The sequence below is a fragment of the Gopherus flavomarginatus genome (assembly GCF_025201925.1).
Source record: "Gopherus flavomarginatus isolate rGopFla2 chromosome 13 unlocalized genomic scaffold, rGopFla2.mat.asm SUPER_13_unloc_2, whole genome shotgun sequence".
Classification (NCBI taxonomy): Eukaryota; Metazoa; Chordata; order Testudines; family Testudinidae; genus Gopherus; species Gopherus flavomarginatus.
In genome coordinates, this window is record NW_026114610.1 from 3,793,332 (window position 1) to 3,817,371 (window position 24,040).

A 24,040-nucleotide genomic window follows, 5' to 3' on the forward strand; every position below is an offset into this window, starting at 1 on the left:
CTCCAGCACACGATCCAGGACCTCCCCTTCGAAGGCCAGGGTCTGTTCTCCGACAAGACTGACCCTAGGCTGAAGGACTTGAAAGATAATAGGGTCATCATAAAGTCGCTCGGAATGCATACTCCGGCGACCCAACGCAGGTCCTTCAGACAACAAAACCAGCAGCAGCAGCGGCGTCCATACCCCCCGTTCCGCCCGAGACAGGACCCCTCGCGACGCCGGGGCAGGAACAACCGCCGCAGGCAGTCGGGAGGTCAGGCGGGACAAAGCCAGGGCCCCGCTAAGGCCCCCCAGGGCCTAAGCCTTCATTTTGAAGGTGCGCCCGAGGGCGCAGTATCAGTCTCCCCTACGGATCCTTTCCTGCAGTTTTCCAACCGCCTTTCCTCTTTCCTCCCGGCGTGGTCCCAAATAACATCGGACCGCTGGGTCCTACGCATGATACAGGACGGTTATCGCCTGCAGTTTTCCTCACCCCCACCCTCCCACCCTCCTTCCCCGTCCCTCTTCAGGGACGCCTCTCACGAGCAATTCCTCCGTCAGGAAGTGCACACGCTCCTGGCCAAAGGAGCCATAGAGGTGGTTCCAGAGAACGAGAAGGGCAAGGGGGTTTACTCCCGCTATTTCCTGATCCCCAAATCCAAGGGCGGTCTCACGCCCATCCTCGACCTGCGGGAGCTCAACAAGTACATCGTGAAGTTGAAGTTCCGCATGGTGTCCCTTGGAACTATCATCCCGTCCCTGGATCCCGGAGACTGGTACGCCGCCCTCGATATGCAGGACGCCTATTTCCACATTGCTATCACCCCCCATCACAGGCGTTTCCTCCGCTTTGTGGCCGACCGCCAGCACTATCAATTTGCGGTCCTCCCATTTGGCCTCTCTACGGCCCCACGAGTATTTACAAAATGTATGGCAGTAGTCGTCGCTCACCTGAGACGATGCCATATCCACGTCTTCCCCTACCTGGACGACTGGCTGATCAGGGGTACGTTGGAGCAACAGATCAGAGATCATGTCACCAGGATCAGCTCCCTTTTTGCTGCTTTGGGCCTCGTAATCAATGCCGACAAGACCACTCTACTCCCCACGCAGCGGATAGAGTTTATCGGAGCTGTTCTAGACTCTACCCTCGCCAGGGCCTTGCTGCCCCTGCCCAGGTTCCGGTCATTGTCAGACATTATTCTCCGGTTGCGAGCGGCCCCGCTGACCTCAATCCGAACGTGTCTGGCCCTATTAGGCCACATGGCGGCCTGCACGTTTGTAACAGCGTACGCCCATCTCCGTATGAGACCTCTTCAGACATGGCTGATTGCTCAGTATCGACCGACCAGACGGTCCTTGGATTCAGTCGTCACCATCCCTCAGGCGGTGCTGGACTCTCTACACTGGTGGCTGGACCGATCCGTGGTGTGTGCGGGCTCCCGTTCCATCCGCCCCAGCCTTCCACATCCCTAACCACAGACGCTTCCGACCTGGGCTGGGGAGCTCACTGCGGCACTCAGAGGACTCAGGGCTTGTGGACCCCGCAAGAGATCAATCTCCACATCAACGTACGGGAGTTGAGAGCGGTCCGCCTTGCTTGTCAAGCATTTGTCCATCTCCTCCATGGTCGTTGTGTTGCGACAACACGACGACCATGTTCTACATCAACAAGCAGGGCGGCACCAGGTCCTCTCCCCTCTGTCTCAAGGCGATACGTCTCTGGGAGTTCTGCATAGCCCATTCTATTCACCTGTCCGCCTCCTACCTTCCCGGAGTGCGGAATACCCTCGCGGATCGGCTGAGCAGATCCTTCCTCTCACACGAGTGGTCCCTCCATCCGGACGTCACCCTCTCACTCTTCCAGAGGTGGGGTCGTCCCCGGATAGACCTCTTCGCATCCCGGGTGAACAGGAAGTGTCGAACATTCTGCTCCTTCCAAGGTCGGGAGCCTGGGTCTCTCGCGGATGCATTCCTTATCCCTTGGACAACACACCTCCATTATGCTTTCCCGCCGATTCCCCTGATTCACAGAGTTCTAATCAAGGTGCGCAGGGACAAAGCCCAATTGATTCTAATAGCTCCGGCATGGGCCAGGCAGCACTGGTACCCCGTGTTGTTGGACCTCTTAGTGACCAACCCAGTTACCCTACCTCTTCATCAGGATCTCATCACGCAGGACCATGGCAGGCTCCGTCACCCGGACCTTCCGTCGCTCCACCTCATGGCGTGGCTCCTCCATGGTTGACTGACTCTGAGCTGCGGTGCTCCACCCCGGTCCGCGAGGTTCTCTTAGGCAGCAGAAAGCCTTCCACCAGAGCGACTTATACAGCCAAGTGGAAGCGCTTCTCCTGCTGGTGTGCAGAGAAAGCTCTTCGTCCTATGGAGGTTCCCGTCACCACTCTTCTGGACTACGTCTGGTCCCTTAAGGCCCAGGGGTTGTCATTGTCATCCCTACGAGTTCACCTCGCTGCCATCTCCGCTTTTCATCCTGGCGTGGATGGCTGTTCTGTTTTCTCTCACCCCATGGTGGCGAGATTCCTGAAGGGGCTGGAGAGGCTCTATCCCCAAATTCGCCCTCCGGCCCCTCATGGGACCTCAACCTGGTCCTGTCCCGGCTCATGGTCCCTCCTTTCGAGCCATTAGCTACCTGCTCCCTGCTTTACCTCTCATGGAAAACCGCCTTCCTTGTGGCCATTACCTCAGCTAGAAGGGTGTCAGAGCTGAGGGCCCTCACGGTGGACCCACCGTATACGGTCTTCCACAAGGATAAGGTACAGCTGAGGCCGCACCCTGCTTTCCTTCCTAAGGTGGTCTCAGCTTTCCATGTCAACCAAGAGATTTTCCTCCCAGTTTTCTTCCCTAAGCCCCATTCGTCCTGCAGGGAGCAGCAGCTTCACTCGCTAGATGTCTGACGGGCGCTAGCCTTTTACATGGACAGGACAAAACCCTTCCGCAGGTCCCCTCAGTTATTCGTGGCAGTAGCGGACAGGGTCAAGGGGCTACCGATCTCCTCTCAGAGGTTATCGTCAGGGGTTACGTCCTGCATCAGGACCTGCTACGACTTGGCCCAACTCCCGTCGGGCCGAGTGACTGCTCACTCTACCAGAGCACAGGCATCCTCGCTGGCCTTCCTCGCCCGAGTGCCCATTCAAGAAATCTGTAGGGCAGCGACCTGGTCATCCGTTCATACATTTGCTTCGCATTATGCCCTAGTCCAACAGTCCAGAGATGATGCTGCTTTTGGATCTGCAGTGCTCCAGGCCGCGACCTCTCACTCCGACCCCACCGCCTAGGTAAGGCTTGGGAATCACCTAACTGGAATGGATATGAGCAAGCACTTGAAGAAGAAAAGACGGTTACTCACCTTTGTAACTGTTGTTCTTCGAGATGTGTTGCTCATATCCATTCCACACCCGCCCTCCTTCCCCACTGTCGGAGTCGCCGGCAAGAAGGAACTGAGGAGCGGGCGGGCCGGCAGGGGTATATATCTAGTGCCATAGTGGCGCCACTCTAGGGGGCGACCTGCCGGCCCACTGGAGTTGCTAGGGTAAAAAGTTTCCGGCAGACGTGCACGCGCGGCGCGCACACCTAACTGGAATGGATATGAGCAACACATCTCGAAGAACAACAGTTACAAAGGTGAGTAACCGTCTTTTTCACACCCCAGCTGTTGGTAAGTGAGTTGTTCCCAGACAGGATGCTATCATAGTAGAGGTTATGGGTGCTGGTTGCTTAACTGTCTGGCGCACAGGGTAGGATTTTGAGGTTCACCATTACTCTCTTAGAATGCCAGCACCCATCTTTTGTTCAGTTAAAAAGCAAACAGGGAGATTCCAACACCGCAGAACTCTTGGAGCTCCAGGAAACATGCAACTTTAGGTCCGGGTGAGTGTGTCTAAAAATCAGCTGTGCTGTAGAAGGTCTCTAGGAGTTGAAAGAGATGTGCCATCTTGACCTCCGTAAAGAGTTCATCAACTATTAATGAAAACTAGGGTTGATAAGTCACATTCTTTATAGTATCAGGAGGGTGGACTGGTCTAAAGTGCTAGCTATAAGTATCTTTTTTTCCAATCCATTGGGTGTTCTGGTCTCTGTATGGAGACGTGGTTTCAAATCCCACTCCTGACATGACCATTTAATTCTATCTGCAGAAAATGGCCTCACTTTACTCTCCTTTGCAACAATAGAACACCATTTGCTTAGCTTTTCTCTTCCAGTAGTTGTGAGAGAAGTTCCAAACCAGGGGGAAACAGGGCCTGTTCTCTCGACCCATCAGTGTTTGTCTTCCTTCATTCCAAGCCATTTCCTCAGATACATCCATATTTCCCACACTTTTATGAAACTTTAGAATCATCATTTAATTGCCACACAACTGTACTTATGAAGTAAAGTGTAACACAATATTTTTTGGATATTCTTGCAGAAGAGTTTTGTTTTCTGACCTAGAATTGAACAGGGGCTACCTGAGGGGGACAATGCTACTCCCTTTTCTTTGCTCATCCAAAAAACATAAGCTTGTGGTACCCTTTGTTTCCTTGTTTTTCAAACACCTGTCAGGGACAGCCTAGGGAGACTTGGTCCTGACTCTCAGGGTCCCTCCCTGCCCTACCTTTCTCTATGATTCTGTTGTGTGAGTTTGTGCTGTGTTGTTGTTCCATGCTGAGCTGTTTTGCACAGTGTTACTTTGCACTCTGATGCATTGTTTCATGTTGTATGGTTTTTGCACTGGCTTGTGCTGCACTGGTTTGAGCTGAGCTCTTTTGCAATGCGTCATTTTGCCCCATGGGGCGTTCATTTGCATGGTGCTGAATTGTCGGGCTTTGCACTCCTACGTGTTGTCACTTTGTGCTGTGGAATGTCAGATTACGCTGAATTGTTAGATGTTAGATTGGGGTGTTTCCACTTTTGTTGTTGTTTATATTGTATTGCGATGGCATCGAATTATAGAGCTGTACGACTGCAAGGGCCCTGGAGAGGTCATGAAATCCAGCCCTCACTGCTGAGGCAGGGCCAAGCAGAGACGATGCATTGGGGGCATGTGGGATCAAGTGCCCACAGCAGCCGGCCCAGGCACGGAGCAGAAGGAGGGAACCAGAGCCAGAGCAGGTTGTCTATGGGACCAAGTATATGCAAAGTATCCTTGACAGAGGTTTGTTCAACCTGTTCGTAAAAACCTCCTAGGACAGAGACTCCACAGACACCCTTGGGAGCCTATTCCAGAGCTTAACTACCCTCAGAGTTAGAAAGCTGTTCCCAATATCTAACGTGAATCTCCCTGGCTGCAGATTAAGTCCATTACTTCTTGTCCTACCATCAGTGGACATGGAGACCAAATGATCATTGTCCTATTTATAAAGACCAAACTTTTCCCTCTGCAATCATCTGTTAACTGGTTATTATCCCCTCTTCTTGCCTGGCGTACAATGGAAGAGGAGAAAATTCTCTCTTAACATAGGATGCAAATGTCAGTTTGTTCTCTCTTCATGTTTTAGTGAAAGTCAGAGAGAAGAAGAAACATGACCTGCCAAAGAGCACAGAGAGTTTGTTTCAGCTGGATCTGTGACTATTAGCAGAAGAGTGATACCTAAGGGCTGTCGCTACCACCCACTATGGGGCTTGAATTTATGATGGTGGGATTAAGAGCATCATGCTCTACCAACAGAGCTAGCTAGATTTAAAGTCAGTCAACTGCCCAGTCGCCGTGTAGAAGGTGCCCTATAAGAATATAAGAACAGCCATACCGGGCCAGACCAAAGGTCCATCTAGCCCAGTATCTGTCTACCGACAGTGGCCAATGCCAGGTGCCCCAGAGGGAGTGAAGGTAACAGGCAGTGATCAAGTGATCTCTCTCCTGCCATCCATCTCCATCCTCTGATGAACAGAGGCTAGGGACACCATTTTTTACCCTTCCTGGCTAATAGCCATTTATGGACCTAGCCACCATGAATTTATCCAGTTCCCTTTTAAACATTGTTATAGTCCGAGCCTTCACAACCTCCTCAGGTAAGGAGTTCCACAAGTTGACTGTGCACTGTGTGAAGAAGAACTTCCTTTTATTTGTTTTAAACCTGCTACCTATTAATTTCATTTGGTGACCCCTAGTTCTTGTATTATGGGAATAAGTAAATAACTTTTCCTTATCCACTTTCTCAACATCACTCATGACTTTATATACCTCTATCATATCCCCCCTTAGTCTCCTCTTTTCCAAGCTGAAGAAGCCTAGCCTCTTTAATCTCTCCTCATATGGGACCCTCTCCAACCCCCTAATCATTTTAGTTGCCCTTTTCTGAACCTTTTCTAGTGCTAGAATCTCTTTTTTGAGGTGAGGAGACCACATCTGTACACAGTATTCGAGATGTGGGCATACCACGGATTTATATAAGGGCAATTATATATTATCAGTCTTATTTTCTATCCCCTTTTTAATGATTCCTAACATCCTGTTTGATTTTTTGACCACCTCTGCGCACTGCGTGGACATCTTCAGAGAACTATCCACAATGACTCCAAGATCTTTTTCTTGACTCGTTGTAGCTAAATTAGCCCCCATCATATTGCATGTATAGTTGGGGTTATTTTTTCCAGTGTGCATTACTTTACATTTATCCACATTAAATTTCATTTGCCATTTTGTTGCCCAATCACTTAGTTTTGTGAGATCTTTTTGAAGTTCTTCACAATCTGCTTTGGTCTTAACTATCTTGAGTAGGTTAGTATCATTTGCAAACTTTGCCACCTCACAGTTTACCCCTTTCTCCAGATCATTGATGAATAAATTGAATAGGATTGGTCCTAGGACTGACCCTTGGGGAACACCACTAGTTACCCCTCTCCATTCTGAGAATTTACCATTAATTCCTACCCGTTGTTCCCTATCTTTTAACCAGTTTTCAAACCCTCAATCCCTGAGGGTGTTTATTTGTGAGCTGAGGTTCTCTGTCTGACATTTGACTTCTTTCCTGGTTTGTTATGTCCCCAGCGAGCAAACCAGAGCTGTCACAAGGCTGGTTAGATGCTGCTTTCTAGACCAGAGAGCTGGGGTTGATTTAGCATGCTGCCGCCATCAGCTGGTCAGAGAAACCAGGGCAGGAGGGTGGAATTTAGGATTCTCCCACCAAGGGGAGGTCCTGTTGGACTCATCTAGTGGGAGAGAGTCTGAGTCTGAGTTCCTCACATGACACACACACACATTTTCCAGGGAATCAGGTCCCCTGGAGAAAAACTCAAAAGAAGCCCAGACCCAGGAGTGTCAGAGAAGGGAATCACTGTTTGCCTTAAGAGGTGGGTGAGGGAAACGTGCAGGTCCTTAGATCCCTCCAGCACCTGATAGAACCATTTGTGGGGAAAGTCTGGGGAAGCCGAGGAGGACAAGGAGAGGGAAAAAGGCCTTGCAGCTGTTGTGCAATCACCATGCTCTCAGCAGAAGGGTCCAGGGGGCTCAGCACTCAGAACTCACAAGATGGCAAAGCTCAGAGCCCCGTTCCACGGAGTCAGAGTGTGATCAGCTCACAGCGAGGGGGAGCAACACCCCTTCCTTGGTCTCTATGCCAGAGCACCTATCAGCTCAGTGTCCTTCCTGCAAGAGTCGGCTGCTGAGAGGGTTGCGATGGGGTAAATGAAGGCAGAGGAGGATTGTTCCTCCTGGGTTTTTTTTTTGTGTGGCTCTGTGATCCTGCTGGAGGAAGAATCATTCGAGTTTGTTTCAGTGGCTTGTGTTGGGCTGAGGTTGTGACCCTGAGTACAGGGGTTCCTGCACTCTCTGTTCTTAACCCCTCAGGGAGTGGACAAGGGAGCACTGTCAGAAAGTGGATAGAAAGTAGCCTAAGAAAGTGTAGCATAAATGAGAAAAAAAAACATCAGCTCTCTAGTGGTCTAGTGTTTAGGATTTGGCACTTTCACTGCCATGGCCTGGGTTTCCCAGTCAGGGAAAAGTAACTTTAAACCAAAAAAGCTTCAGTTATTCTTCACTTGCAATGTAAACAAGCCTGTGGTTTTTTGCTGATTCCCCCATCTTCCCAGCATCTCCAGGGCAGGGCTGGCTCCAGGCACTAGTGCAGCAAGCAGTTTCCTGGGACGGCCAATGGAATGGGGAGGCTTCTGCGGCAGTTGGGCCCTGTCAGTCCCTCTCGGAGGGAAAGACTTGCTGCCAAAACTGGCAGAGGTTGAGCTGCCGCTGATTGCAGCTTTTTTATTTTTTTTTTCCGCTTGGAGTGGCAAAAACACTGGAACTGGCCCTGCTCCATGGAAGACAATTTGTTCAATCCCAGATGAGTGGAGTTCTATCAGTTCTCAGCCTGAGTCCTTAGGTCTTAATCCTAAGGATATTGTCCCATCATAGGGCCATTTCCCTCCTCTCTTTCATACAGAAGCACAATTTTCCTTGCACAGCCACAGGAGCAGCAAGATCTTTCTCTGTCCCTTGTGCAAAGCAGGGGGCCAAATTCCATGGAAACAATGGATGAGTTGGGGCCCTGGGCACATCCAACCCTGGCAGTGAGATGTTCCCTCCTCTCTTTCTTTATGCCCCCGTTGTTATTTCATGGATTGTCTGGGATGGGGGAAAAGCTGAGTTCACTCCAGGTGAAGGGTAAAAAGGACCCTCAAAGTCTCAGGACCCAACCCCTTCTACCAGGATCACCGAGGTGCTGGGGATTTGAGTAGGAAAGGGACTATGTGAATTGTCAAGGTGAGGAATGAATAACAATCCACAACCAGATCCACTTCATTAACCACTGACACAGACTAATCCTGCTGCAGAAAGAAGGGAAACTGGGAGTGATTCTTTGCTGTGCAGCCATGGAAACAATGACCCAATTGCACCGCAGTGAATGTGCTGGGGAAGCTGGACTTTACAGGCAGGTGGCAATAGCAGATCCTAGAAATACCTGGAGCTTCCCACACCACTCCTGCCACCAGGGTCAGGTGTTGAGCGACTCACAGCGCCCCTCCCCTCCCATTACCTTCCAGCAGGAGGTGGCCGCACTCCCCACCCAATGCAGGGGAGAGGGATGAGTGTATCTCTGCACCCTGAGTCCGGGGCACACACTCTCTCTGCCCCACACATCAATTCTGGCCCTGCTGAAAAGTGACCCTAAGAACCAGCAGCCTCCAAGACAGCAGGTTTGGCCCTCAGAGCAGGGAATGTGTCCCCTATGCTGCTCTTAGGCCACTGGATGCTCTGGGAATAGGAGGGCTCTGAGTATGACCGACAGCCTATCTAGGGATGTAACTCAGTGGTAGAGTACATGCTTTGCATGTATGAGGCCCTATGTTCAATCTCCAGTGTTTTGAGGTTCTTTGTTGCACTCTGCTGCTTTGCTCAGGGCCAGCTGGGATGTGGCCCAGCAGTCTCCCTGCAGGAGTTTTAATCCTGCTGAGTGAGGGGCAAGTGCCAATTGAATGCAAGGTCTGGGGGGGTTTCTGCTCCTAAGTCACCTTGGTACATTTAAGATTCCCATCTGCTTTGCTGCTTGGGACAAGGGTAGATGAGAAGGGCGAATCCTCCAGCACTGGAGGGAAAGATCCCATCTGCACAGACAGAGACGCAGACTAGACTTATTTCTAGTCTGGGCCCAATCTTTTCACCTGGTATAGCCCTTGTTCCAGCTCAGGTGATAGCTAGGGGATGTCTCATCACTGCAGCCATGTTTGTTCAGTTCCACCCCCTTATACAGATTTGGTACAAGGCAGGAACATTTTGTCTCTCTCCTGTGGAAAAGCCACAGGTTTAAGATGGATTCCTGTACCAGGTGACACGGTCACATGTCCTGTGAGACCTCAAGCCTTCACTCTTCCTGGCCTGACTCACAGATGGTGCAGGACAGAGCCATCTCCAGTCAATTGTCCTGGTTAATGAGAGCCATCAAGAGTCCAAACCACTATTAATGGCTCACACTTTGCATCATTGCAACAGGACCTCAGAGTTATAGTTCATATTTCTAGTTTCAGATACAGGAATGATCGGTTCATACAAATAGGATGAACACACACAGTAGATTATAAGCTTTGTAATGATACCTTACAAGAGACCTTTCGCATGAAGCATAGTCCAGTCACTTTATATTCACACTCATTAACATATTTTCATAAAATCACATGGAGTGCAACTTCACAACAGGGAAAGGGTTTTACTAGGACACCTGGGAGCAGTTGAGTTTCATGTACAGGCTGTAGTATTAGTTCCTCCAGGTTTCTCATAAGCACACAGGGACCTTAACAGATGCTCTCGATACAGGAATGGCCCAGACACGATAAAGTGATGGCAATTGTATTTTCCTTTTTTATTTTTGCATTTCCAATGACATTTCTGTCTGTGATTTCGTTTTGCTTTGTATAACTGTGTTTTCTCCTGGATTTGATATTTAACTAAAAAAGAAAAATGCCTCAGGGCCGCGGATGGAGGATCACGCTGGGGCTAGGACTGCTAAGAGAGCGAGAGTAGCAGGTTTTCTGTACTGTTTCTCGCTTTCTTTTTCTTGATTAGTTTCTCTTCTGCACGAAATTTGCCTCTTTTACATGTGAGCCTGGTTAGCTCAATTGGACATCAGACTTTTAGTCTGAGAGTACAGGATCCAAGTCCCTGGTCAAACAGACACATAGTTCCCCCTGTGATATTCCTCAAGAACTTCAGAAGGACTCTTCTTGACTTCAGTTTTTCCTTTTCAGAAATTAGCCTTTCCTAGGAATGGCCCTTTACTGCCTGGGACTGAAGATGCTACTTCCTCACCTGTCCATTGACCTAGCAATCTGGAGGAAGAAAGGCCTCTGGGCCTGCAGCAAAGCTCCGTGCGCTGACTTTTTGAACAAATGCAGGGCTAGCCAGAGATGCATGTTCCCACTGAGTCCTCCCTGCCAGAAGTCAACAGAGATCAAAGGCCCCCATGTTGGTCCCATGGTTTAAGGGCCAGCACTCAGGACTTTGAACCGTGAAATCAAAGTTTAAGTCTCAATGAGACCTTGGGGTCCTTTGGTTGCCAGCTAACCATCTTGGGATTTCCAAAGCTTCATCCTGCTCTCCCAAATGACATGGTAGCCTGATCTAATATTTAACTAAAAAATAATTTATCTGTGCACCAAATGGAGGAGCAAGATGGAACTAGGGCTGATAAGGGAGCAAGAATAGCAAATTTTCTGAATTTTCTGTCCTCTTTTTCTTTACTAGTTTCTCTTCTGCACCAAACTTTCCTTTCTTTGTGTGAGCCTGGCTAGCTCAATTGGTAGCACATCAGACTTTTAATCTGAGGGTCCAAGGTTCAAGTCCCTGGTCAAGTAAAGAAGGGGACTTTTCCTCCTGTGGTATTCCCCCCAAAACTGAAGAAGGCATCTCTTTAGGATGTTACTTAACATCACTCCCTCTGCCCCTGTAGGACTTGGCCTCCTCTAGGAAGGGCCATGTACTGCCTGGGACTGAAGGGGCAACTTCCTCTCATGCCCCCTGGCTTCTCAGTCTGGATTAAGAAAGACCTTTCTGGGAACTGCAGCAAACTGCTGCATGACAACTTGGTGAGTAAATGCAGGGCTGCCCCCACAGGGTCATCCACACCAGAGCTCAGCACAGGTCTGGGGGATCCCTATTGGTCTCATAGTGTAAGGGCCAGCACTCAGGACTTTGAATCCTGCAATCTGAGCTGAAGTCTTGTTGGGATCTGAGGGCAGACAATTTCTGTGCCACAAACCCTGCTGGGTCTTCCAAGGCTCTGTCTTGCTTTCTCAAAGGCCATGAAAGCCTGTCTTTTACCTGCCAGCTGTTGCTACTTGAGCACAAGAGGGGACGTTTGATCCAGAAGCCTGGCTGTGCCTGGAGTCCTGTAGGTAGGGATGCAAGCTCCATTTCCTCTGAGTCCTGAAGCTGGGCTGCAGCCTGGCCTAGGAGGCAGCCCTATTGGTTGACCTACTGGCCCAAAGTCACTTGGGCGGTGTTGGTGTTCCCAAGGAATGCTGAAGGGTCTAAGGGAGGGAGGCTTAATACTCTCCCCTATCAGTCAGGGCGGAAGAGAAGGGCTCAAGAGTGGGCAGGTTGATGGCTGGGCCTTCTAGCATTCGGTTGGGGATGAGGTGGGGAATGCGAACTGGGAGAAGCGGTTGCTGGCCTGTTAGGAATATCTCGGCCAGTGGCATAAGTGGACCTTGTCATTAGCCTACAAAGTTGTGATGCTCAAGACTTATCTTTTGGCTGTGGGAAATTTCCTCAGCCATGTGTTTCCCTCTGCTCCACGAGTGCTGCTGAGACCAAACACGATGGCCTTCCTAGCCAATAGGAGCTGCGGAGTTGGTACTCAGGGCAGGGGCAGTGCATGGAGATGCTTCCCCACCCTGGGGGATGCTGGAACATGCCAGCCACTTCTGGGAGTGGCACGGAGGGAGGGAGGTAGAGTGGGCAGGGAGTCACATCAATGTTGCTGGCACATCTCTGCATGATTCCCTTGGCAGCACCAAACAAGGGATGTTTTCCACTGCCCAGGATACCCAGCCAGGGACTGATGTGCTGGAGATATGTTGGGAAAGGGACTGTCTGAATTCCCAAGGCAGGGAATGAACAATCTACAGCAACATCATTAACCACAAACACATTCTAACCATGCTCCAGCCAGTAGGGAAATGGGCAGGAATTCTTGCTGTTCAGCCAGGGCCACACGTACAGAGCTGACAGCAGTGAGTGTGCTGGGGAAGCTGGTCTGAGCAAACAATTGGAAATGCCCCTTCAGTGAGAACAGAACCAGAGTGAAGAAAGGCCCCTGTCTTAAGCGGTTGTGGCTGAGTGCTTAGGGAGCTGGGTTGAAGCCATAGGTGTCTTTCTGTGGAGTTTTGATTCTTGCCAGCTAGGGAAGGCTGGCGTGTGGTGTCTTCATGGCTGTACTTTCAGTGATGCAGGTTTCTCTATCCCATTGTTCCATGGGCATCCTACTAGATTGCCAGCTGCCTTTCAACTGCAGTGTGGAGACTGTGTATGGGGAGAGACAGTGAGTGTGTCGAAGTACGTAGGAGCAGATCATTATTATCTCTACTTGAAAGAGGAAGAAGCTAAGGCTGAGAAAGGAGAATTGACTTGTCTTAGGTCACACAGCCAGGCAGTGGCAGAGTTGGGAATAGGACCCAAGAGCCCTGATTTTCAAACTAACCATCAGATCTTGAATTTCAGGCATTGAATGACCTGAGTAAAGTGCTCTCAGATGAGCTCCAGACCAACAGCAGTGCACAGTAATTATTCAGCAAGTATTTGAGGAAAACTGCAATGTTACAGAGAATCATGAACTGCTCAGAGACAATTAATGCAGAGAAGCAGCAAAATTCATCAAACATATAAGTGGTTATGACTTATTTCCTTGGTCTTCAAAGAGAACAACAAGGACCTGAGTCTCCTCCATGTCAATAACCCCCTGCTCAGCCAATCAGAGTAGAGACTGAGCATGGGAGGCTGAGGGTTCTCACTAGAGAGCCCAAAGGATGGCCCAGGTCACAGGTGGGGATCCCTGCCCGAGCACTATTTCAGCCCCACATTTTTGGGTGGACCTCCCACAGTGGGAGCTGCAGAGTATGTCTACACTACGGGATTATTCTGATTTTACATAAACCGGTTTTGTAAACAGATTGTATAAAGTCGAGTGCATGTGGCCACACTAAGCACATTAATTCGGCGGTGTGTGCTTCCATGGGCCAAAGCTAGCGTCGATTTCTGGAGCGTTGCAGTGTGGGTAGCTATTCCGTAGCTATCCCATAGTTCCCGCAGTCTCCTCCGACCCTTGGAATTCTGGGTTGAGATCCCAGTGCCTGATGAGGCAAAAATCATTGTTGCGGGTGGTTCTGGGTAAATGTCGTCACTCATTCCTTCCTCTGGGAAAGCAACGGCAAACAATCATTTCACGCCCTTTTTCCCTGGATTGCCCTGGCAGACACCATAGCATGGCAACCATGGAGCCTGTTTTGCATTTTGTCACTTGCACCGTACGTGTACTAGATGCCACTGACAGAGGCGGTACTGCAGCGCTACACAGCAGCATTCATTTGCCTTTGCATGATAGCAGAGATGATTATCAGTTGTTCTGTACCGTTTGCTGTGCCATTGTAAATTGGCAATGAGATGATTGTTATCTGTTGTTCTGTGCTGTCTGCTGCTGTCATGGGTGCTCCTGGCTGACCTTTGCTGAAGTTGGCCAAGAACGCAAAGACAAAAATAGGAATGACTCCCCTGGTCATTCCCTTCTTTACATTGTATCTAAAAATAGAGTCAGTCCTGCCTAGAATATGGGGCAAGTGTACTAGAGAACCAGACAGCACAGCTGCTCCGTGTCAGATCCCACAGAAATGATGACTCATGCCGTTCTAAGGGGTGCCCCTACAACAACCTCACCTGTTGCTTCTCTCCTCCCGCAACCCTCCTGGGCTACCGTGGCAGTGTCCCCCCATTTGTGTGATGAAGTAATAAGGAATGCAGGAATAAGAAACACTGACTTGTTAGAGATAAAATGAGGGGGAGGCAGCCTCCAACTGCTATTAGTCCAGGCACGACATTAAGCAGTGCGGGGGAGAGGAGCCCAGCATCCTGCTGCTATGGTAGTCCAGGCAGTACAGAATCTTTTCTTTACACATGAAAAGCAGCAGGCCCTTTAAATCGTCTCCCAAGCCCCCATGCCGGAGCCCTGGGGAGCAAATCACTGCCGTGGATGCTGCTCTCTCCAGCTTTGCGAACCCAGAGCAGGGGCGGCAGAAGCTTCCTTACAGTGGGGGGGCACTGTTATCCGAACTGTGGCACCCTCATGACACCCCTTCCCTAAGGACCCCCACTCACAGCACCTCTCCCCTCGAGGCCACACCCACAGAACGCCTCTTCCCCAAGACTGTACTCTTTCCCCTCCCCTCCATCATTTGTCCTAACAGCCAATAAAGAGTGGTGGGGCCATGGCCATCTAACCCCCCTGTTCCAGCACCCCTGACACAGAGCTAAGCAGGCAGCAGTGTGTACGTGTATGTGTGTGTGTGTGACAGAGAGTGCTGTGCTGTGCTGAGCTGAGCCAGTGAGAGAAGAGGGGCTGATGTCGGGGCTGTCCCCTGCCTCAGGACTGGTTGCTTCCAGCAGCTGTCTGAACTTAGAGACAGTGTGCCGACACACTCACTCTTCCACAACACACACACTGTCTCTCCTCACCCCCCACCCCCACTCTCTACCCCATCACTTGCACATTGCAGTTGAAAAGCAGCTGGCAATCTAGTAGGATGCCCATAGAACAATGGAATAGAGAAACCTGCATCATGTGATGCTGTACCAGCCCGTGAGTCATTGCAAACCCTTCCCAAAGCACCCTGCAGCCAGTTGCACAGTGGGATAGCTACCCACAGTGCACTGCTCTCTGTGGTGATCCAAGAGATTCTAGCATGGATGTGCACTGGTGACACAGGGTGGACATGCAACAGCTGTTCAATTAAAACACTTTAACTAAAGCCATATCACCCATTAGTGTAAGTCTAGCTTGAGAGTGAGACAAGGCCCAGCTCTGTTAAAACTAAAGAACCACAACTTCCTCTGTAGTTTGACTGCAGATCAAGTGGTCCTTGGTTCAAATCCAAGTGCCCTCTCACAAACCTGTTCCTTCAATAAAAATAATTCCATCTGCAGTATGTTCAGGAGCTCCACTAAATAGGGACCCCTGAAATGAATGGACACACTCAATGTTTTCCTCTGCAAATGCATAAAAATCTAGCAAACATGTCCCCCAACTGAAATCACTTCCAATCCTCTAAGTCTCTAGGTTTGTTTTCATCAATTAAACAAAGGCACATGAAGACGCATTTGCAGGTCCTTGGCCTCCATGGGCTACAGTGCGCAGAAAAACAAGAACCACATCCACTTGGGAGGAATGGGCTAGTCTGTATTACATTTGGTAAGTAAGTTGCCATTGGGACCGAAAACTCTACTGGAGGTGGACAGGAGCCGTTACAAAAATAAAATAACCAAGATTTACCAAACTCCCTGTTACACATTCAATCCTCTGTTTGTGCACACGGCATCAATTGGGGCTTTAATAAATGGCAGCCTTCCTTTAACACAGATCGTTGTTCCTTGTGACTTTCAGATGCATTTGAATGGCAGCTGTTTAGAGGTCATGTGCTGCTAGCTCATGAGCAGCAGCAGAGTCTCTGTACGTTTACCAACCGTAGAGCTGTGTGTGTCTGCATCCAAGTAACTGCAGTGTCAATGTAGTACCAGACAGTTAATTGCACAGTTTCACTTTCCGGTCTCATTGATCATTTGGGTAGAAACAGCAATGGTTTGGTGGTTTTGGGTTTTTTTCCCCTTCATTTTCTCCTAAGGAATGTGTGATCTTGAGCATGTTATTTTAAGTTCCCTGCGGGTCAGGAAAATTCCATCTCCTTGAAATAGGTGGGGAAGTGACCTGTTTGTGTAACCTAGAATAACAGAGCTTTTATAAAGCAGTTTTGCCTTTAATATACTGGGATAAAGACAGTAAATAGTAAATTCTACAGCCAGACACCAGGCCAGGATCAATTGATGGGGCCAGGATCAATTAATTCCAGAAGAAACAAACTCTTGGGAAGTAGATGTAATTTGTCCCCAAACCTTTCTTTATTCTCATATGCTCTCAGGGATTCTCTCCTAGAGGGCAGAGTTAAGGTTATCTGGGCATGTACCCTCACTCTGTATTCCCTGTTTTTCCAGAATTTGAGTTTTACTGAACTCGATGTTCTGGAAGGTAAGAGATATTCACAGTCAAAGTTAACTCTGTGTTAATAAAGGTTTTGTTAGTGGCAAATAATGAGACTAATCCCTCACTGCGGTAATTCCACTGACTTCAGTGTACTCTTCCTCATTTCTAGTTCCAAAAAAATAAGCAAATTAAAACAACCTTGAGAACTAAAATGCTGTGAGAAAATGGAAATTTTAGTAGCTCAAATAATTCAGTTTCTTCTGTTTTGTGCGTGTGTAAATGGCACATGTTAATTTATAAGCACATCTTTCTTAACTTCTTCAAATATTCTGTAGTACATTAACTAGATCAAGTGGGTTGTTCAATGCAGTGAGGTTTTCATGCATTGCCCAAAACATATTTTTCATGTTATGTAAATGAACACAACTCATTGAACACAAAATTGTGTATTTCATGCCGTGAACTGAGTCGGTAGGTCAAATTAATAGGCTTGTTTTTTCTCTGTCTCTCTCCATGAAAAAAGGAAGAAACTGTGAAAATACCCATGGAGAGAGGGTGTTTCTGAGAGCTGGGGTAGATATGGAGATATTTATGAAAGGAGGAGAGGCCAAAGTAGGGCCTTAGCTGGAACAAATGGGGAGGTTTTTTGTGCAGTTTCATTTCAGCCAGCCTCACATCCTGTAGTCCCTACTTCACCACCCCACCAACAAAGCCACCTGTGACTCCTAAGACAGCCCCACTGCAAAAACTGCAGAACCCTCAGCACTCCCTCTCCTAGCTGGATCCCCTGGCAGCCAGAGCTCTCCGCAGAACTGCTGTGGTTGCTCTCCTGAGTGTCTGATCAAGGATGGCTATCGGCTTCTCCTGAGAATGCAGCTGAGAAATGACTCACCCTTCTCTAGATTCTCGCCTCTGGGCTCTGAGAAGCAGGATGGGCCCTGTATGATAAAGTTCATGCAACATTCCCCTCTCATCCCAGCCCTGGTTTGTCACTAGTAGCCTGCTGTGTCTGGGTAGCAGCAAAGGATGTTTCCCAACATTCAGGAGACCCCAGCCTGGGACTAAAGTCAGCCCAGCCCAGACCCCACATCCTAAAGTGAATAAGAAAAATTTATTTACTTGTTCTCATAATATAAGAACTAGGGAACACCAAATGAAAGTAATGGGCAGCAGGTTTAAAACAAATAAAAGGAGGTTCTTCACACAGTGCACAGTCAACATGTCAAACTCCTTGGCTGAGAAGGTTGTGAAGGCTGGGACTATAATAGGATTTAAAAAAAAAACCTAGATAAATTCATGGAGGTTAAGTCCATTGATGGCTATTATCCAGGATGGGTAAGGAATGGTGTCCCTAGCCTCTGTTTGTCATAGGGTGGAGATGGATGGTAGGAGAGAGATCACTTGATCATTACCTGTTAGGTTCAGTCCCTCTGGGGCACCTGTCATTGGCCACTGTTGGCAGACAGGATACTGGGCTGGATGAACCTTTGGTCTGACCCAGTATGGCTGTTCTCATGTTCTTATGAAGGGAGGGAGAAAGCCCTGCAACACAGTTTCTGTAGTGTAGTGGTTATCACATTTACCTAACATGCAAAAGGTGATTGGTTCAAAAACAGGAGGTTTTACTTTTTCTGCCTGTCCAGCAAAGCGCTCCTACTGCTGCCACTGTCCTGTCCTGCAGTAACCCCAACCCCTGCATGGCAGACGGTGGTGAAATGAGCTGAGCAAAAAGCCTTGGCATCAGCAGGGGAAAGCTAGAGGGTCTAGGCCAGTCACCTTTTGAAGCCTTGTGACTTGGCCTCCTCTGCCCTTGGAGGTTGGCCTACGGAGGTCGGCTCTTCCTGCTGGCCTCCTTTGTGTGACATGCCAAAGGAGGGAGTGAGGCAGGAACGGGGCAAAAGAGGAAAGTCCAGCTGAGGAAGGCAGGGCAGAAGCTAAGCACCTCAGTGCTGCTAAGTGGGGTTAGTAGAGAGCCACCATTCGTTCTGCAAAGCCTGGGGAGGTGCAGTTGGCTGCTGGGAGGTAGAATCCTGTGCCTGCCTCTTGGCTTCCCAGGGATGGCTACTTGCATCCCAGGAGAAGAAGGATGGTTCTGGGTGAAAGGAAGGCAAGCAAAGCTATGGGAGGAAATTTGGGTGCAGGGTGCTGGCTCTGCACTGGGGGAGGGGATTGGGGTGTAGGAGGGGTGATGCTTACCTCGGGCAGTGCAGCTCCCAAAGTGATCGGTACAGACAACCCTGCGTCAGCAGCTCCTAGGTGGGCCATGCCAGGGTGTGTCCATGCACTGCTGCATGCAGGCGCTGCCCCCAGAGCTCCCATTGGTTGCAGTTCCTGGCCAATGGGAGCTGCGGAGTTGGTACTTGGGGCAGGGGCAATGATTGGAGACCCTCCCCCCGCCCCAGGGGATGCCGGGACATGCCAACCACTTCTGGGAGTGGCACGGAGGGATGGAGGTAGAGTGGGCAGGGAGCCACCTTAGTGCTGTTGGCACATCTCTGCACACCCATGGGGGGAGGGGAGCAGAGGTCGCCCATGTGCTGCCTGGGGTAGGAGCAGTGCACAGAGCTGCCTCCCCTACTGGGTCTATTACAGGAGTGGATGGGTGGGGTCTTTTGGCCTGTGTGGTGCAGCAGGACGGACTAGATGATCACATTGGTCCCTTCTGACCTTAAAGGCTCCGAGTCTAAAAGGGAGAGGGAAGTAAAGGAAGTTTTTTTTAAAAAAACCAAACATTGTAATACCAAGATGACTCCAACAGCTCATTGTACGGTCCCACCCCTTTCTTCCTCCATTGTGCATTGAATGACCTGTAGGACATTGATTGTCTCATTCCATTGATAAACTGATACAATGCAACTGAAATTAAACCAACTCCCAAGGGAGAAAACATCACATCACTGCATTGGCTGGGAATCGAACCCAGGTCAACTGCTTGGAAGGCAGCTATGCTCACCACTATACCACCAATGCATCTGGCAAAAGTGTTACTTATGCTTGCAAAATGAGGATAGAGCAGCATTGAGGAGATTTTCGGCCTGTTAAAATGTACTGGATTCTCATCACTAAAAAAAACCACCTCCATCTTCACTTGAGTTTGAACCATCAGCCTTTCAATTAGCCACCAAAGTTGTTAATCACAGGGTATGTCTACACTACGAGATTATTCCGATTTTACAGAAACTGTTTTTTGGAAACAGATTGTATAAAGTCGAGGGCACGCGGACACACTAAGTATATTAATTCGGTGGTGTGCATCCATGTACAGAGGCTAGCGTCGATTTCCGGAGCGTTGCACTGTAGGTAGCTATCCCATAGCTATCCCATAGTTTCCGCAGTCTCTCCCACCCACTGGAATTCTGGGTTGATGTCCCAGTGCCTGATGGGGCAAAAACAGTGTCGTGGGTGATTCTGGGTAAATGTCGTCACTCACTCCTCCCTCCGTGAAAGCAACGGCAGACAATCATTTTGCGCCCTTTTCCCTGGATTGCCTGGGCAGACACCATAGCACGGCAACCATGGAGCCTGTTCAGCTTTTTTTCACTGTCACCATATGTCTACTGGATGGTGCTGACAGACGCGGTTCTGCAGCGCTACACAGCAGCATCCTCTTGCCTTTTGCAAGTTAGCAAAGATGGTTATCAGCCATACTGTCCCATCTGCTGCTTTGCAAGCTCTTTTTTGATTCTGGGACTGCATGGTCACCTGTGCTGATCGGTGCTCCACGCTAAGCAAACAGGAAATAAAATTCAAAATTTCACCGGGCTTTTCCTGTCTACCTGGCCAATGCATCCGAGTTCAGATTGCTGTCCAAAGCGGTCATAATGGTGCACTGTGGGATGGCGCCTGGAGGCCAATACCATTGAATTGTGGCCACACTAACCCTAATCCGAAATAGCAATACCGATTTCAGCACTACTCCCCTCATCGGGGAGGAGTACAGATACCAGTATTTAGAACTCTTTATATCGATATAAGGGCTTCATTGTGTGGACGGGTGCAGGGTTAATGCTATTTAACGCTGCTAAATTTGATATAAACTCATAGTGTTGACCGGGCCAGAGACAGCAGCAGGTTTCCCCTATTGTTTCCCACTCCTGTGCCACCAGCCACTGCCCCTCTGATGCATCCCCTTCACCCCTAACCCCTGCACCCCCTCCTGCACCCACGTGGGGACAGTGACCTGTGTGCATGGAGCAGCTCGCATTGCTACCCGCTCCTCCCTGGAATGCTGCTCCTCTGGGCACCCCTAGGAGCTGCAGAGGTGGGGTGGGGGGGCAAGAAGCAACATCATCTGAGTTCCCTGCATCCAGGTCACTTTCCTCAGCCAGGCTGCATAAGGGGAGGGCAGAGAGCAGCAGCTTCTGATGCTCCCCTCACAGCACAGCCCAGGTGGGGAAAGTGACCAGGACGCATGGAGCACATAGGGTTGCACCTCGCTCCCCTCAACCCTCTATGGGGCCATGGAGGAGCACTGGGGCAGGGGAGAGCAGTGAGCACCTTCGCACTGCCACACGGTGCCCTTTGACCCCCTGGAGCCCTAGGCGGCTGCTGGGGGGCCCCCCCCATAAGGCCAGCCAAGCTCCCCAGCAAGAACAGCAGAGAACACAGGGAGACTGGCCACACACTGAGCAGTGGTAGCCTGGGCAGCACGTAATGGAGGCTTGGGTGGGCTCAGCCTCCCCAAACCTTGCATCGACAAGGAGACAGTGGAGCCCATGACTAGGGGCCCTGGAGAAATTATGTCCCCCTGGAAAAGTCTCCCCCATGTCAGCCCCAGGGCTGGAGGAGCTCCCACTCCGTGCTACGGCCCGGGGGCTGGAGCAGGGGCACAGAGCTTCTCTGATCTTGGGGCCACAGCGGGGCAGGGGTAAAGGAGTGACAGGGTGGGGCTAGTGGGGGAAGTGGTGGAACAGAGGTGACATAGTGGATGGGGCCGTGGGTGGAGGTGTGGCAGGGGGCAGAGCCACAGACAGAAGTGAGGGGGCCTAGTTCCAGTGCTGGGGCCCCTGCACTTGTTCTCCCTTTCCCTGGGCTTTGGCATCACTAGCCCCTGCTTAACGTGTAGGGTTCAGTGGTCCCCAAAATGTGGGGCATGACTCCTAGGGGAACAAAGAGGAAGATTCATAGGGGCACCTCAGGGGCTGAGCCAGCCCCCATGGAGGGAGCACCAGTCAGCCCGACTCTGTCCCAGCTCTTTTCCAACCCCACCCTCAGCCTGGGCCCCTGATTGCCAGCTCGGCCTCAACCCCCTTACCCCTGTCTGCACCCCTCTCTTCAGCAAGCAACACCCCACTCCCAGCCCCAGTTTTCAACTGTGGCTCCGAGGGCCCACAGCCATGGATAAGAGGGCACAGTGTGAAATGTTTGGGGACCACTGCTTTAGGGTGACATTCTGAATCACTTCTATGCAGTCCAATAACAGCTATTCCTCACCCAGCAGGACCGACTAAGTATGTTCTGCTGCCCTTCACATGCAGGAAGGATAATAACATTTCATACCACTCAGTGCTAAAGTGATTTGTAACCCGCCACCAGCTAAAACTGGCCATTTTGGGGAAGCGGCCCCATGATGCTGCATACCTAGGCAGAGTAGCTGTGTCTATGCAAACACTGTCTGTTCCTGAAGCCTTTCCCACAGCTGGTCACTAGGTGTGAGGGGGGAGCTCATTCAGCCCCTGCTTCCGCTTAGTATTTAAAAACACCTTAGTGTCCCTATCTCTGCTGGCCTTAGATTTCTCATCCTTTCCACATCCTGACATCTCAGATGAGGTGGCCGAGTGGTTAAGGCGATGGACTGCTAATCCATTGTGCTCTGCACGCATGGGTTCGAATCCCATCCTCATCGGATGCATTTAGTCTTCACTCCTCCTTTCTAGACAACCATCTCCCCCTTTGGTACAATGACAGATCAAACAATGTTGCTTCCTGCAAACAAAAGCCTGCTCAGAAACCCCTCTGCTTTAAATAAAATGTCTAAATCTCAGATTTCTAAAAAAAAAATTCTCTAGTCCTGTATGTCTTAGTTTTTATCTCAAAAGGTAACAGCCTCATAATCTCCCCCAAACACCCTGAGACCTCCCCAAAGTATTAAAATACCCCAGTTCTCAGCAAGGCCATGACAGTGACCCACAGCTAGAGTGTCTAGGCTAAGCTGTTCTGAAGGAGGCAACTCAAACATTTTCTCCCTGCTTCCCTTGGCAAGGTCTGACTGGGAAAACAAAATTCCCCAAACTGAAAATTTTCAGCTGAAAAACCAGTACTAGCTATTTGGGGACTTTGGTTTGAATGTATTATTATTATTATCTTCTGATTTATGAATCAGTTTTGTCATCCAGGTGTGTTTCCAGCTGTTGATTTGTGGGGGAGAGATGCCAAGTCATGATGTCTCTTCCCCTCTTTCATAGTTTCTTCCAACTTTCTAGAAAGCTCCTTTGCTATGACGTGAGTCAAGCAGTGTCCATTGTTGCTGTGTTATCTCGATGAAGTCTGCATTGTACACGGTTCCTGGGATAGTCCTTGGGACTGTAGCCACCTTTAATAGGCCAGCAGTGAGTCTGGCTCCTCCCTTGTCGCACCTGAAAGGCTGGTGGGGGGTATTTCCCAACTTGATAACATATTTCTGTAATGCACACAGAGCAAACTTCATAACTTCCCAAACCAATGTGAGCCCATAGAATGCAAGAAGACATTAAGGTTCAACAAATGAACAGTTCAAGATTTTTGAAATGATACCTCACCAGGCAGCCTTTTTCAAAACGTATCATCACTATATGAGAGTGGTGAATATGGGGCTTGCAGGGTGCTGCTTTAAGCACAGCGTGCCACACCTGGGCTTCCATTGCAATGGGAACGTACCCTTAGAATCCATCTCTCCCAGGATAAAGATGGCAGCATGACTGGCCTGGGTCATCTGACTTGGGCTCATTATGCTAAAGCTGAGAGGCTAAAAACTGTGGTGCAGATATTTGTGTTCACACTGAAGCCTGGGTTCAGAAACCCTCACCCCTCGTGGGGTCTCAGAGGTTGGGTTCAAGTCCATATGTCTGCACTGTAATTTTATAGTCTTGCAGTCCAAGTCCCATAACCCTGAGTCAGCTGACCTGGGCTTTGAGACAGGTGACCTGGGTGTTTTAATCACAGTGTAGACATAACACTAGGATAGGTCTAGGAGCCCAGAAGGTTGGGAGGGAGTTTAGCAAGTGGAAATGGTAAAACCGCAGGGAAGTATTACCCTGGACTCATGGCAGTTCTCCGTTGGTCTGTCTGCTTTTGAGGCAGGGATAATAACTCCCAGTGGTGCCCTGTTGAGTGGCTTTTGGGGTATCTGCTCTTGGCTGTTGTCAGAAGGACCTTTGGTCTAGCCCAGTGTGGGTTTTCTTATGGTTTAAATTACA

At 49.7% G+C, this 24,040-nt stretch overlaps 2 non-coding genes across 2 annotated transcripts; one reads left to right on the forward strand and one right to left on the reverse strand.

Moving 5' to 3' along the window:
* Nucleotides 1-19,544: 19,544 nt before the first annotated feature.
* On the reverse strand, nucleotides 19,545-19,616 carry TRNAG-UCC (transfer RNA glycine (anticodon UCC)). The gene has a single exon. It is a non-coding gene; the product is annotated as a tRNA-Gly (tRNA).
* Nucleotides 19,617-22,409: 2,793 nt separating this feature from the next.
* TRNAS-GCU (transfer RNA serine (anticodon GCU)) lies at nucleotides 22,410-22,491 on the forward strand. The gene has a single exon. It is a non-coding gene; the product is annotated as a tRNA-Ser (tRNA).
* The last annotated feature ends 1,549 nt before the right edge of the window (nucleotides 22,492-24,040 follow it).